At 38.0% G+C, this 16,005-nt stretch overlaps 4 non-coding genes across 4 annotated transcripts; all 4 read right to left on the bottom strand.

The window, feature by feature from the left end:
• Positions 1-13,958: 13,958 nt before the first annotated feature.
• Trnav-cac lies at positions 13,959-14,031 on the bottom strand. The gene has a single exon. It is a non-coding gene; the product is annotated as a tRNA-Val (tRNA).
• Positions 14,032-14,340: 309 nt separating this feature from the next.
• On the bottom strand, positions 14,341-14,413 carry Trnav-aac. The gene has a single exon. It is a non-coding gene; the product is annotated as a tRNA-Val (tRNA).
• A 1,065-nt stretch (positions 14,414-15,478) lies between these two features.
• Positions 15,479-15,551, bottom strand: Trnav-cac. Its single transcript has one exon. It is a non-coding gene; the product is annotated as a tRNA-Val (tRNA).
• A 182-nt stretch (positions 15,552-15,733) lies between these two features.
• On the bottom strand, positions 15,734-15,806 carry Trnav-aac. The gene has a single exon. It is a non-coding gene; the product is annotated as a tRNA-Val (tRNA).
• Between the last annotated feature and the right edge of the window lie 199 nt (positions 15,807-16,005).

The raw sequence follows: 16,005 nt of genomic DNA, 5'->3' as shown, positions 1-16,005 counted from the left end.
ATAACACGCTTACTCAAAGGCAGGTGAAACGTCCAGTTTTGCTCGTTGTTGATGGTCACAGCACCCATGTGAATCCTCAAACGAGTGAGTTTTGCAGATTTAACCCGATCATTCTGTATTGCCTCCTGGAACACGCCAGTCATGTTATGCAGCCATTGGATCTTTGTCTGTTCAGTGCCCTGAAGTCGAACTGGACTTAAGCTGTGAGGAACTTTCAAATGGAGCTCTTAGGTGAGAGTGTCACAAAGGTGACATTTGCGTCAGTTTTTAAGCAGGCTTGGCTCAAGTCAGCGAATGTGCGGAATGCCGTCCAGGGATTTCTGGAAAGCGGACTCTTCCCGTTGGATGCAGCAAAGGTGGCCAATAGCAGTAAACTGGCTCCAGGGAACCTGTTTGCCCACACGACTCAAGATGTCAATGCATCAGGGGACGCGACGGCTTCATTACCATCTAGCACTGTCTCTCAACAAACTAGCACTGTCCCAACTCTGGCACCCGTCCCTATCCAGGGACCTGTCCCTGCTGCGGCACCCCTCCCTGCTTCGGCAAATATCCCTGGTCCGGCGCCTGTCCCTACTCAGGGATCCGTCTCTGCTGTGATACCAATCCCTTCTCTGGGACCTGTCCCTACTGCAGCACCCGTCCCTATTCAGAGACCCGTCCCTCAGGAGGCACCCGTTCCTGCTGTGGCACCCGTCCCTGTTGTGACACCCGTCCCTGCTGTGGCACCCGTCCCTGATGTGACACCCGTCCCTGCTTTGGCACCCGTCCCTGCTGTGACACCCGTCCCTGCTTTGGCACCCGTTCCTGCTGTGACACCAGTTCCTGCTTTGGCGCCCGTCCCTGCTGTGGCATCTGTTCCTGTTGCAGTAACAATCCCTAATCAGGGACCCGTTCTTGCTGCGGTACCAGTCCCTGCTCTAGCCTTTGTCCCTGTTCCTGCTTTCACACCTGCAACAGCTTCTGCCAAAGTCCCCAATGACCCATTTGATACTTTCTTAAAGCTGCCATCTGTGAAGATAAAGCATAAAACAAAGAGTAGCAAACGTGCACTTCTAAAAGGCCTTAGTGGTGATGAAATGTTTGAAATACTAAAAACAAAACAGGAGAAAAAAGAGCAGGAGGCAAGGGGAAAAGAGCAGAGAAAGATAGAAAGAGAAAGAAAAAGGAAAGAGAGGTTGAAAAGGTGAAAAACAAGCTGAAAGAGAAGAGAATAAAAGAAAAAGAGAGGATGAGAAGCAAAAGAAAGCTAGTGAGAAAAGAAAAGGCAGAAAGGAGAAAGTAGCTATGACAGTCAGATTCAGATGATGGAGAGGTGGTTTTTGATGATGAAAGTGATGATTGTGGAGAGCATGATATTTGTAATGTGTGTGGTCAAGGTGGTCCTGAGGAGAATAGCTTATGGATAGGGTGTGATTTGTGTGAAGGATGGATGCATAGGTTGGTTGGTTGGTTTATTTTGTTTAACGTCCTATTAACAGCGAAGGTCATTTAAGGATGCATAGGACATGTTGTAATGATGTGAACTTTGAGAGCATGTCAGATGAGCAGATTGAAGCAACTGAATGTGTTTGCAGTGTTTGCAAAAGCACAATTCAGTAATGAAAATACAAAATGCCTTTCAACTATAAGGAAAATAAGATTGAAAACAGTGCATGTATAGGGTTCATATTTACCATATTGTATTTATTAAACTAAAAAAGCTTATATGTAAATCAATTTATATTCATTATACAGTAGCATTTTTCAGTGCAAAGTTCACATTAATAACTTGCAACTGGATAGTTTAATTTATACACTATCATTTATATAAAATGAATCATTTATCTGTAATGTATATCAATTAAATGTTTTGGTAGATTTTGCGAGATTTCACTATGTTAATTTTTTTTTTTTTAATTTGATGTAAACAATGCCTGTACAAAATTATGCTGTCTATTTGCTAATTTATTCAATGAAATAATCAGCACTGTATTGTACTACATTCAGGCCTAATTAAAATTAATTAAAAGTGACAATAATTGAACTGACTTAACTTGCATATGTTTAAATATAATATGTATGGCATGCATAGTGACGTTAAATAAATTTATAACACACCCATGTTTCATCTTGTGCCTTGACACATGTATCTTCAATGACATTAAATATAGATATACCCAACATGACCAATCACCAACCACGCACCTGTTTAATTTTCATAAGGTTATAATTGTAATAAGGTAATGAATATTTGGAGTGAAATATACGTCGGATACCTAGGTAAAAAGTAAAATACAGATTCATGTAGAAAAATATATACTGCAGTATACCCTTATATAAAAACAACAGGCGTACAGGGAATAGTTTTTACTTAGAATCGGCTCTGCAAGCAAGTCGGGGTAAATCTTACCAGAAAGGCTCCCTGTTCCTGAGAATACAGAACACACGTGCTGACATCACTCTTTGACACAGCTACAGAAAATCAAAGAAAAGCCTAACTAATCCGTCTGAATTCCTTTGATAAATGTTGCTTTTCAAAATATCATAACCTTAGATGATTACTAAATTATTTCAAAAATATTAAAGGTGGCCGAAAACTTCAGATTGGGGCCAAAATTAGCAGACGACAGGCATGCCTTTACAAAATCGGAAATCGACAGCAGCACGAGCGGCCTTGACCTTCAACACCAATGATGACAGACGCGCTCAAGATCACCTAAGTGTTGGACTGTTTGCTTTTCACGAAAAGTTGATTCACGATATGGAAAGTCGTAAAAACGGTTTTTGTGTATGGGGGCCGAAAATACCCGAATGCGCTCTATAATCAAAATTGTATGAATGATGTGTGAACGTTTATGTTTGAGTTATCTCCCTTAAATGTTAGTTATACCTGTATTTTTTTCATTTCATAGTAAATATATTAATTTTATATTTATACAATCCAATTGCCACATAGGAGAAAATTTATATAGGCTTGGCCTGTTATTTAATCCTTTTGACTAATACCATCAAATGCCAATAAAATTTGTTGAAATGAAAAGGATCTTTTATTTCCTCAACATTTAGCAGTAGACTTGGTGCAGGGGAGCATTCATCATCACCTGAGGGGATCAGCCACGAGTACAAAATCTCAGGAGGACTTAACCCTTCCAACTCAGTTGGGAGAAGGAAATGTTGACCGAAAGACTGGTTTGATTTGTTTCTTTGTTAAACGTCCTATCAACAGCTAAGGTCATTTAAGGACGGTCTTCCGTGCGTGCAACATGCATGTGTGTGATGAGTGCGTATGTGTGTTTTGGGAGGCTGCGGTATGTTCGTGTTAAGTCTCCTTGTGATAGGCCGGAACTTTTGCCGATTTATAGTGCTACCTCACTGGAGCATACTGCCGAAGACACCCAGCGGCACACCCCACCCGGTCACATTATACTGACAACGGGCGAACCAGTCGTCCCACTCCTTTTATGCTGAGCGCTAAGCAGGAGTAGCAACTACCATTTTTAAAGACTCTGGTATGTCTCGGCCAGGGGACAGAACCCAAAGCCTTCCTCACAGGGGCGAACGCTCAACTAAAGGCCAAAAGTGAGGCATTGTCAAAGGAGACATAGTTCATATTTCTGAAAGTTTTGTTGATATTCAGTTACGACTCGGCCAGTCTTACCAGAAAATAAAAGTGCATGAAAATATTCACAAAGCAGCAAATTTAGCGGCGATTTTTCGTTGTTCTATGTTAGGGTTCACACACAGTAATAATATTTGGAATAGCATTCGATCTACATTAACCCCAAGCGGGGGCATCTACGAAGCACCCACCCCCCTTCAAGTTACATCTAGTTTTATTTGTTTTTGTTTTTAATTGTGATCAATCTTGATCCAAATAATGGGCCTATCAATTATAGAACTTCAATGATTACAGAAGCTTTAAATGACATCAGGGTTCTCATTAAAATCCGGTTGCCGGAGCCCCCCATTTCCAAGTTTCTGCCGGCTCTTGTACATATTACATATATCACAATGCTGCAAACCTGCTATTTGCCAGCTATATATTAATATCAGCCACTTATGGTAAAAATTAGTGAGAACCCTGGTCATTGACCTGTGTGCCTTTGGTAATGCTTTTTCGACATAGCCGTCTAATTTTCTTTTGGCCCCGGATATGACGCGACAGGTGGCGTTCTGGTCAAGATGAAGTATGTGATTGGTCAATGTAGCGGCCATGCAAAATGCAGATATACAGTTAAAAACGAAACAAAGTTAAAGGGACCTCACGGTAAACCAACATCTATTTTGTATTTTTTATCATATTATTGGGTATATCTTTAAAAAAAATAACCTTCTGAACAATGACCATTCGAATTTGATGATGTATATACATAAAAACATCAATTATTAAAAGGTTATCACTCTGAATATGCAAATGTTGTGACATATACGGAAACAAAAATGGCTTCCAATGTGAATCGACTGCGGTTGAAAACTATAACAGCTTCCGCAATGAAGAGAATAATAGGAAAATGGGTCAAACACAATCCTAGAATTAAACTTGGGAAGCAGTACAATAGATTGTAACAGTTCAAACATAAAAACAGCAGTAATACGGACGCCGCTCGTATTCTGCTTGATTGTTTGATAGTAGGTCATGATAATCTCGGTAATATTTACACAAATACAGTCTGTACCAGTACATCACTACTGTCACTATACTATATGAACAGTGTTTACACTTAATTACACATAAATAATATTTACAGAACGTGTTATTTAACATTTAAACCACTGTGTATAATATCGTTATCCAACTAATCCAGATGGAATATAGATATCGCCTTGTAAACTATCGTGTGTTTGTGTTGCCACGATTTCAAAACAGTCACGTAATGATCTAAAAATAATTTCCGCGCTAAATTTAGAGGGGGATTCCCAACTAAATCGAGTGGTCAAGCTGGACATAGGGATTGACTGTGAACATTGGAACAGCACAGAAACATAAATGGAAAGGAACAAAACGCGTACATTCAGTGAAAATTGCAACGTTTTTACCGTGATGTCCCTTTTAAATTGAATGCAAGCTGAATAAGTGAATGCATCTATTCAAATGACACATTTGCAGTCTGATTATCACCAAAAATGATTCAAACTGATATAATTTTGTTATCCGTGCTGAAACTGCGCATTTATTAATTACATCGTAGTTCGTTAATTTATTTCACCAGTAGTTTTACATTATAACCACCAGCATTAAAACTATGCCGTTTATCTTTTTTAAAGATATTTCTTGTTTCATTTAGATTAGTTCTGGCCTCAGTGTCAGGCCTAGGGTCATGAAACTTCATATGTTTGCATCTTACTTAGGCATGTTGGTTCTAAACGTTTTGATGACCTTCATCTTTAGGACTGTAGGTTAATTTCTTGGTTTATTTCTTCAGTTATGTACTATATGTTAGTATAATATGTTCTTTCTTTGAAGTTATTATTCATTCATACAAATATATGTTATGTTTCAGAAACCCAATGAACTAAAGGCTACTTACTTAGTAACATGCGGAGTAAAAGAGGAGAGGAAAGAAAGTTTTGTCCAGATTTATAGATCAACACTATATCCATTAGCATCTGCTATCAAGAAGACATTTCCAAATAACTATGACTATGACCAAGTGTTAATGGAATTGCAAGTAGAATTTGGCAAGGGAAATTATGAGGCAGTTTTAGATGACATCAATAATAAGGAAATTATTGATAAAGAAAATTTCACTATCGCCTGTTATGTGAGGGAATACAAAAAATATGTTGGGGCAACAAGATTATATCTCGGACTAAAACAAAGGAGATCAGTTGAAGTCGCTCAGCCAGCTACCTCCATTGTAGCAACCCATGTTGATCCTGCTGTACCAGCTACCTCAGCTGTACCAACTACCTCAGCTGTAGCAACCCATGTTGATCCTGCTGTGCCAGCTACCTCAGCTGTAGCAACCCTTGTTGATCCTGCTGTACCAACTACCTCAGCTGTAGCAACCCATGTTGATCCTGCTGTACCAACTACCTCAGTTGTAGCAACCCTTGTTGATCCTGCTGTACCAACTACCTCAGTTGTAGCAACCCTTGTTGATCCTGCTGTACCAACTACCTCAGTTGTAGCAACCCCTGTTGATCCTGCTGTACCAACTACCTCAGTTGTAGCAACCCATGTTGATCCTGCTGTGCCAACTACCTCAGTTGTAGCAACCCATGTTGATCTTGTTGTGCAAACTACATGTACCTCCTTTATCGGCCACCTTCGCCACAGAGGTACCTTCGAAACCAATCACAATGGAAGAGGTAGAAAAATATTTTCTAGAAGAAGTTCTAGAGGATTTGAGCGATAAATATGGTCCAGCTTTTGCTGGGGATCTTGAGAGGGTATCTGCTGGAATAACTCCGGTGCATATAAGGTGTCCCTGTGTTATATACTTTATTGACACTGTGGAAAATCAAGGAAAAACCTTTGAAAAGGTGATGACAGGGTGGGGGGAATTTGTCTTGTTATCAGTTGAAGACTTCAATGGATTTTTAGACTTTAAAGCAAGTTTAGACGAGAAGGGAAAGTTAACTATAGAAATTTTGTCGCCAGTGTTATATTATTTTATGGTAAGTTATGGCAAAGAAATCACAGTTGCTCCTTTGAGCAAACACGTTGTGATGCTAAACAAGGATTTCCTTGATGCTTTCAGGGAATGGTCAGCAGATTTCAAGAAAAACCTGCGATCATCCCTGTGATAAATTACTCATATAAATGTTTTCTTATCTTGGCAGCTGATCATGGCCAACTTGGTATGACTTAAAACTTTTTAAGGTTTTCTTTGGTTTTAATGGTCAAATTACAATTATTCCATCTTGATTTTTTTTTGTATGCAAAAAAACTGGCAAAGTTGTCATCTATTATAAGTTGTAAGGTTTCAATTTTTTCATTATATGTTTGTGTAATAAATTTCTTACTTTTTATTATTACATGTTCTCGTCTAATTTTGTTTTGTGTTACGACTAGCAGGGGATGCTACAAAGCGATGTTTAAGTTAAAAGTAAAATGATAAGATATTACAAGAATAAGTGACTGTTGCAATGCCTTTTGTTTTTATGTTTACTTTAAAATTGTTTCACCATATAAACCATGCAAGGAAATAGCCGAAAATAGATCAGACTTCCTGATAATAGCAGGCTGCAGGGAATAATGATATGCTTTAAATTTGTGATGGGTTGTCACTTTAGTATCAGATTATGATAATTTTACATTTTATCATATTGCAATTTTGCAACAATTTGGACAATCTGACACAAAAAAAGAAACTTCTATGAAAATATAGTTTATCATCAATGTTACCCAGATAGCAATAGCAACATTTGCATGCATGCAAAACGTTTATAAAGTTAAAATGTAATGCATATGCTGATTTGCTAAATACATTGTTTAAAAAGTTATTTCTAACCGAATTGTTACTTTTGTTTTATGTACCGGTATACATATTTTAAAAGTTCCAACAAAACTGGAGACATGCATGATACATATTATTCTTAACTGCTATAGGTTATATAACTAATGTGAGTGTGACTAACCTGCGGAAATCAACTTTCTCACCAAAAAATAATCGACTGTTTAAGGTTTGTGATCGTAGGTGGTACTTATGTACAAATTAAGTTTGGGTTTTTGTTTGTGACATCCACATCTAACCAAAGTACTTTACGACTCCATCCGTCGATTGCTTCACTTATACAAAACCCATAGGGCTTTAATTAGTCATTTCCATCAACATGCCAGATGTAGTTTGGTCCATTTACTCTGTAAGTTCTTCTGTGGAGCCGGCCTTTCTTCATCTTTAGACTCCTATCAGGCTCTAGCTGGTTTATAATTTCTCTCACTGTGCTCCTGCAATATACATGAAACCGAAACATTCAAAAATGCTTTTTATCTACGATTAATTAAAATATCACAATGTTAATGAAAAGATTGTAACCATTTAATATCATGTTTGGCTGCAGGACAGCAAAGCAGAATACATGCACCTTAGTATAGAATTCAGTGCCTATTAAGAAAATAGTACCATAAGTTTATTAGTGCAGCTGTGAGAATATTTTACATACATAGCTCATTTAAACTGTATTTTTTCACAAAATGGACATATATACTTGAATTCTTGTTGTGAGGCAATATTTTTAGCACTAGAATACATTGGAAGGAGGCTAGGGCATTGTGTGATCAGGTCTGTTTGTACCGAGTTGGGCACATGCTGTGTACGGGAATGGATTTTATAAGAAATGCAGACGGACTTCCCTTTCCAAGATTTTGACCAGATATAGCCCAGAAAATGTCCTACGTTTCCATATATAACACTAATATATACCAACGAGCGATAGCAAATTCTCAGGATGACGTTAGGCTACAATGGCCAACAGTAAGGGAAAATATATGAACCTTGACCTAGATTGAAAACACCGTCGTCGATTGATACTTTTGACGTCAACATTTTGGTTGTTTTTTGTTATACCAAAGTCGAAGTAAGTAAACGAACTTGGCAAGTGGATGTATAATGAGGTCCGCATTGCCATTGGATAATCACAGTGACCATGGTGACATGTGGTATTTCGGTTAGTAAACACCTATGTCAGTCATTTTTTGTTTTTAAACGATCAGAAAAAATCGCATTTGTACCATTACATATTCGTACCACAAAGCATTCTCTGCATGTTTCATGTGCAATTTGAGAATTATTAGTCTCATAATGTAGATCTACATGCCTTTTCACCATAAGTCCATATTTCCTACGTATGGTTTTCCATATCTGTGCCCCTCCCAGATTTCTGCCGCATTCATGTAATTCCTTTTGCACTGCAAATCTAATTTCATCTTCGTTATCTTCATTGCACTTTTTCTGCAGATTCAACTAGTTAAGGTAATGTTGTGTTGTTCGGACACTGAAAAATAACCCAGAGTGAACAGTGTTATATCATGTACAACTACACTTTTGAAGAAGAGCTGAATATAGCCATGGACGAAAAATCAGTTTGGGCGAAAAGGGATGAACCACACGCAAAATCTGAACTTCCTTGTACAAATATGCACTGATTGGCAAGGCTCTTCATAACTTGCACCGAAATTTATTTAATTAATGTTGTATCTACATGTACAGAAAGACGCATACATACTGATTTTATTATAACGCCACCACATCCATTTCATTGCATGGGGATACATAATAAATATGGGAAAAGAGTATAATCATATTATGATGATACGCCCGTCAATATTCATGTCATCGCTTCTTTGACAACTTTTCTCATTGGTCGAGAACTGAAGCTTGCATTCCAAATATATTTTGATAAAAATACTAACTTCACCTGAGTACATGGTGTAACCTAGAATTAGACATCTGGTTATTTCAACCTGAGTACAGAACTGCGAGTAAAATGTTGACTGTCAAAGACAAAGAATAGTAGAACTTAATAGACCTAATTATACAGGTAGACATTCCTCCTCCAAATCCCATAATCTTTTCCAATAGCAGCTGTTATTTCTGATGATTTGAATCCTTTAATAAAATACTTTTTTACCAAATCTGAAACTAAAAAATGATCAAAAAGTTTTTTTGAATAACATTCTGTGTGTAACCAGCTTAAGTGTGCTGCTTCTTAAATACTGGTTACTGAAACAGTGTCGCCTTTTTTTCCGTTTTATAGCTTAAAGCCAGTAGGCCTATATGAATCACAACGCCAAGTACACATTCAGGCCACTGCCTGACGGCTTTCAGTGCATTTGTTTTTGTGAATTCAGAATAAACCCTTTGTCCTTCCTATTACAGCAAAAGCTATAGAATCGGTTGATCACAGGGTCGACAATTGGAGATTGTAGGCTTAAAGCTTACTTACAAGGAACGTTCGGCATCAAATCGTTTGCCATAGTTGTTGTTCTGTCGTATTGGCCCAATTCGGATATCAGCAATTCACATTGGATATATAAGCTTTTATATATATATATATATAAGTAATTCGCAATCAGCATTGCGCATCGGCTTTCCATACAAAGCTACCCTGCATGATATCGTAAGAGGCAACTAAATTTGGGAGCTTATCTTTTCTCTTCTTTCTGAACAACTTTCTTCTTCCTACTGTCTCCCTTCGCCCCTGTGAGGAAGACTTTGGGTTCTGTTCCATGGCCGTTGTCAGCATAATCTGACCGGGTGGTGTGTCCTGCTTGGTGTCTGCGGCAGTATGCTTCATTGATATAGCACTATAAATCGGCAAAAGATCCGGCCGATCACAGGGAGACATAACACGTACATACCGCATCCTCCAAAGGCACACATACGTACTCACAAACACGCATGTATATCACCAACACGGGAGGTCGTCCTTTAATGACCTTAGCTGTTAATAGGACGTTAAACAAATAAAACCAAACGAAACCAATCCAGAACCCAAAGCCTTCCTCACAGGGGCGAACGTTCAACTAAAGGCCAAAAGTGAGGCATTGTCAGGGGACACATTAGGAAGAAAGATTAGGAGAAATAACGGAAAAGATAAGATTCCAAATTTAGTCGCCTCTTACGATATCATCCAATGGTATGGCGCGGGAAGGATGTCATAATTAAATATTTTTATTTTTGCCTAGGCAGAGTACAATTATTATGCTCTACCTACAGGGCAGAACGAAAGACTGGAAGTAGGCTGATGGGGACAGGCGCCTCCTACTCTGGGAAAATTGGCTTCTATGGTCCAGCAAGTCTTGGTCATTACTGCTGGACAGCAGAACTGTTTAATGCTGCCGGGTAGTGAAAGGGGCCTTTCGCGTGGGAAAGGGTAAGTTTGTACCATGAAGTACGGTAAGTAATTTTGTCGGGAAAGATGAAGAAGGACTGGTTCCCACACGCAAGTCTGCGGGACGGCAAACGTCGCCGGATGGCGTTTTGGAAAAGAATGTAGATGTGCTACCCTTTCTTAAAAAAAATGAAAATAAAAAGGAGAACCATCTTTATAAATTGTAAATACATCAAGAAATCTGTAATGTTCCAAGGAAAGGTAGTTTTTAATATATATTTAATACCATTTGTATATAATAATGTGGTATATCAAATTAACTAGGTATTTATTAGATGTAAATTTATTTTTATAAGTAAATTAACAATTCTCGTTTATATATTCATATACAGCAAGATAACTAGTCCAACAATAACAAATGAGAACGAATGATTGATCTTTCATGTGAACTCATCATAATTGGGGTGGGTTTTTTCGCAGGATTATCCAATATCGTAACGAATTAATACCTGTGGCCACGTTTTGATTTTGTATGGTCACCGACCACATCTGTTCCAGCAGAGAAAGCGTTCTCATACTGGCTTTTCCTGGTCTCACTTAGGCTACATTCTATGGCAGCTAATGCCAGTTCATAGGGAGGCAAGCATCTGACGTGGACGCGATCGGCAGAGGGTCCTGTGACACGTGGATGCGATCGGCAGAGTGTCCTGTGACACGCTGTCCCTGATGCTGTCACTAATGTCCGCCAAATCTATACCAACATCAAAGGGAGCAGATGATGTAACGATACCACTGTCTGATATAGCTAAAATGCCTTGTGTCTGGTCCCCGAACTCATTAAGCTGAGGCAGGTCAAAGATGTTAACGGGCACAGTTTGAGAAGTTTGAGATAGACCGCTACATACATGTTGTGGGCTGCCCTGCAGGTAGGGCGTAAGAATTGTACCTGCTGCCCCCATTGCATGATCGTAAGAGGCGACTAAATTTGGGATCTTATCTTTTCTGTTCTTTCTTAACAACTTTCTTCTTCCTAATGTCTCCCTTGACACTGCCTCACTTTTGGCCTTTAGTTGAGTGTTCGCCGCTGTCAGGAAGGCTTTGGGTTCTGTCCCCTGACCGAGACATACCAGAGTCTTTAAAAATGGTAGTTGCTGCTTCCTGCTTAGCGCTCAGCATACAAGGAGTGGGACGACTGGTTCGCCCGTTGTCAGTATAATGTGACCGGGTGGGGTGTCCTGCTTGGTGTCTTCAGCAGTATGCTTCAGTGAGGTAGCACTATAAATCGGCAAAAGTTCCGGCCTATCACAAGGAGACTTAATACGAACATACCGCAGACTCCCAAAACACACATACGCACTCACCGCACGCATGCATGTCGCACTCACGGGAGGCCGTCATTAAATGACCTTAGATGTTAATAGGACGTTAAACAAAATAAACCAAACCAAATCGCCCGTTGTCAGTATAATGTGACCGGGTGGGGTGTCCTGCTTGGTGTCCTCGGTAGTATGCTTCAGTGAGGTAGCACTATAAATCGGCAAAAGTTCCGGCCTATCACAAGGAGACTTAAGACGAACATACCCGCAGCCTCCCAAAACACACATACGCACTCACCACAGGCATGCATATCGCACGCACGGGAGGCCGTCCTTAAATGACCTTAGATGTTAAGGGGCATCTAAACAGCAAATCCAGTCAAAACATTGATATTTTACAGGCCTATAAGTCCCTATTATGGTGTAATGTCACAGAAGTAACATGATGAACTTTTAGTATGTATCATGGCAAACCCTGGGTCTTGCTGTTGACATGTAATTTGTGAAGCTGTTTGTAAATTTCAACAAAACGTAAGAAAAATGCATGTTTCAGGGGGACATAATTAACTCATTTGTATCCCATATATTACACAAACTTGCCATGTCGTTTTGCTCACAAGTGTCTAAAGCACAAAATAGGAGCATTGGTTTGACCAGCTTTGACGTTATTATATGTATAAACGCTGTTTTTAATTTGACCTTGAATTGCAAATGGCGGTCGTGAACGATATCACACAAATATGGCATATAAGGAGGTATTTAAAACATCAAAAATGCTCTTATTAGACAATATAAAGTATTCTTGAAGTGGCAAGAAGACTGCTTTTATGAAAAAATGTTCAACCGTTGAGTTTGGGGTAAAATATGCGTATTTCTGAAAAAGGCTGCAAACTCACCATTTTAACAAATTGACATTCAAATGTTCATGTTACTATGATGAGATGTCTTAAAAGTACGATATAGGAGTTTTGTTATTAACTGAAATGCCTCCTTTAAGCCATATTTGTGTAATATTGTGTATAAAGTGTTTATACGTACATACAGTAAAATCCAGTCAAACAAATGCTCCTACCCTGTGCTATAGACACTTATGAACATAACAGCATGGCTATTTTTCAGGGTTGATCATTTGCGTGACTTAGAATTATTTCATGCCAAATCTTACCACAAAGTTACTCTACAAAAGAAACTGGTAGCATCTATAGCATATTATTGGTGATTGTAAGAAGCTACATGTCCAAACAAACGTTTTGGTATATTATATGACATTTTTTGTGCAAATCTTAAGGTATTTATTCGTGTTTGAAATTCAACACTATTCTGCTATATAGATGACCCTTAAGACGTTAAACAAAATAAAACAAACCAAACTAAAATAAATCGATTGCCAGTCGCTAATTCACATTACTTAATATAAGGGATATAACCATCACACTGTAAAATACAACTAAATTCAAAATGCACTGACCTGACGTAGAAAAACCGGCAATCGTTGGTTCGTAATTTGGCTGGCTACAACGACACATGACCTGTCAGTATCATCGCAGCGTTTGATTCAGATACTTTCTGTATAATGAAAACTCAACACGGTAAAACGCTTCAGTGTATGTTTAATATTCGAGCAAAACTGTCCGACCCATGGTATGTGTCCGTTGCCTGGTGAACTCGCCCTATATATACTACGATAATAAAGCGACCACGGACAAGTGACGACACAATATAAATATTGACAACGAAGTGTTCTTTCAGTTAATAAAACTTTTGTAAAGATTCCTAAGTATCAGAAATATTGTGATGCCGTTTCAGAAAAGTATGAACATGCCTGTGGACTAAAAGTGCTGACTAAAAATTAAGGTTGATATGTAAATGTAAAAAATCAGTAGGTTTCGGCGAGGTTCGAACTCGCGACCTTCTGCGTGTGAAGCAGACGTGATAACCACTACACCACGAAACCGATATGAGAATGAGGTGTCTCAAAATCTAAACGCTAAAACTAGATTAGCGAAATATAGTATCAATATAAGAAATATACCCAATAAATATGTCTTCATTTAACATTTTAATGAAAATAAATATCCACCATAGTACAATTAAATAAGAAAATCCTTATTTTTTTCATAAAATAAAAAGTATACCACCAGGTTCCGACGAGTTTCGAACAAAATATGTCTTAATTAAACATTCTAATGAAAATCAATATCCATCATACTACACTTATACATATGTCTATTTCATAAAATAAAATAAAAATAATAATATCACTAGGTTCCGACGAGTTTCGAACTCGTGACCTTCTGCGTGTTAAGCAGACGTGATAACCACTACACCACGGAACCTCGATAATCACGCTAGTACATAATCGATTACTGTATATGTGATTGCACATAATACATGTAGTAGCTGCAGCTGCCAATAATAAAAATTGCTACACCTTTGTGTATAGGTTGAAAGTGTTTTTACTGAAGGTTCAACAAGTTCCTAATCTATGGTTATATGTACAATACAAAGTTATAAAATATGATTTCCGAAAATGTATCCATTGTAAGCCACACTCATATAGCATCATTTAATATATACCCTTCTCAAAACCGATCACCTCTTCATTAAGAAAAAAATGGCTAAAAAACGTTCAAGTCAATACCGACCCCTCTGAATTCCGAATACTGATTCTGGGCCTGGAATATGTATGTAGATATAGACAAATTCGTTGGTTCGTATATGTTTTTGTTTTGTAATACAATGTATGAAAATATGTTGAGTTTGTCTTTACTAAAATTAATTATTTTCAAACAAAAACACGTCAATCAAAATAAAAATAAAAAGATATTGAACTTATAAACTCTTATTCCATTCCACTTATATCTATCACATTGTCTATAAAAATCTATCAATATGCCTAAACAGACGTATTCCGTGTTTTTCCTAGCTTGCCGGAAAGGCCCGAGGTTATCCGATTGATTCCGTATGTGTAGTATCAGTTTAGATACAAAATATACAGAGGTTCTGGAAGCTCGAACTTGAGAACCTTGAACTCACCATCTTGTTCGTGTAAGGCAGATAAGATAACAACGGACCGATACATTTAAATACATTTCGCTTGTTGAGCAGAAAATCATTCAAACAATTATCACGGTCATATTCGGTAACTACACTTAGATTCGCGTGATATGATTAATAATAGTAAGATAACGTCTTGACGTTTTTAAAGCCGACTGGATCGGAACAATCACTTGACTTTCCGTTATATATACTACACAAATAACGCCATCATGGCGGTAAATGAGTGACGACTAATGAGGGAATCTAAATATTGACAACGAAGGTGTTCTGACTCGAAAGTATCAAACCGTTGACCAAAAATTAAGGTTGATAAAAATTATGTACATGTAAAAATAATATCTAGGTTTCGGCGAGGTTCGAACTCGCGACCTTCTGCGTGTGAAGCAGACGTGATAACCACTACACCACGAAACCGATATGATCAACATGCCTCAAAATCTGAACATGCTCACTAGATTAGCGAATATAGTATAAATGTAAGAAATGTACGCAATAATTATGTCTTCATTTAACATTCTAATGAAAATCACTGTCTGTTGTACTAAAATTAAACATATATTTCTATTTTATAAAATGAAATAAAAAATACTGTCACCAGGTTCCGACGAGTTTCGAACTCGTGACCTTCTGCGTGTTAAGCAGACGTGATAACCACTACACCACGGAACCTTGATATCAGCTACGTGTAGTTAGTACTGTACATAATCGAATTTCCCATAATAACTAATGTATGTAGTATATGCCACTTAAAAACTTGCTAGACAGACCTTCATGTATAGATTGAAAGTGTTATTACTGAATGTTCAACAAGTTCCTAATTAAGCTATGGCTACATGTACAATACAAGGTTATATGTTTTCCGATTAAA

This window comes from Pecten maximus, chromosome 5 (genome assembly GCF_902652985.1).
Source record: "Pecten maximus chromosome 5, xPecMax1.1, whole genome shotgun sequence".
Taxonomy (NCBI): Eukaryota; Metazoa; Mollusca; class Bivalvia; order Pectinida; family Pectinidae; genus Pecten; species Pecten maximus.
This window is presented reverse-complemented; position numbering and strand designations above follow the sequence as displayed.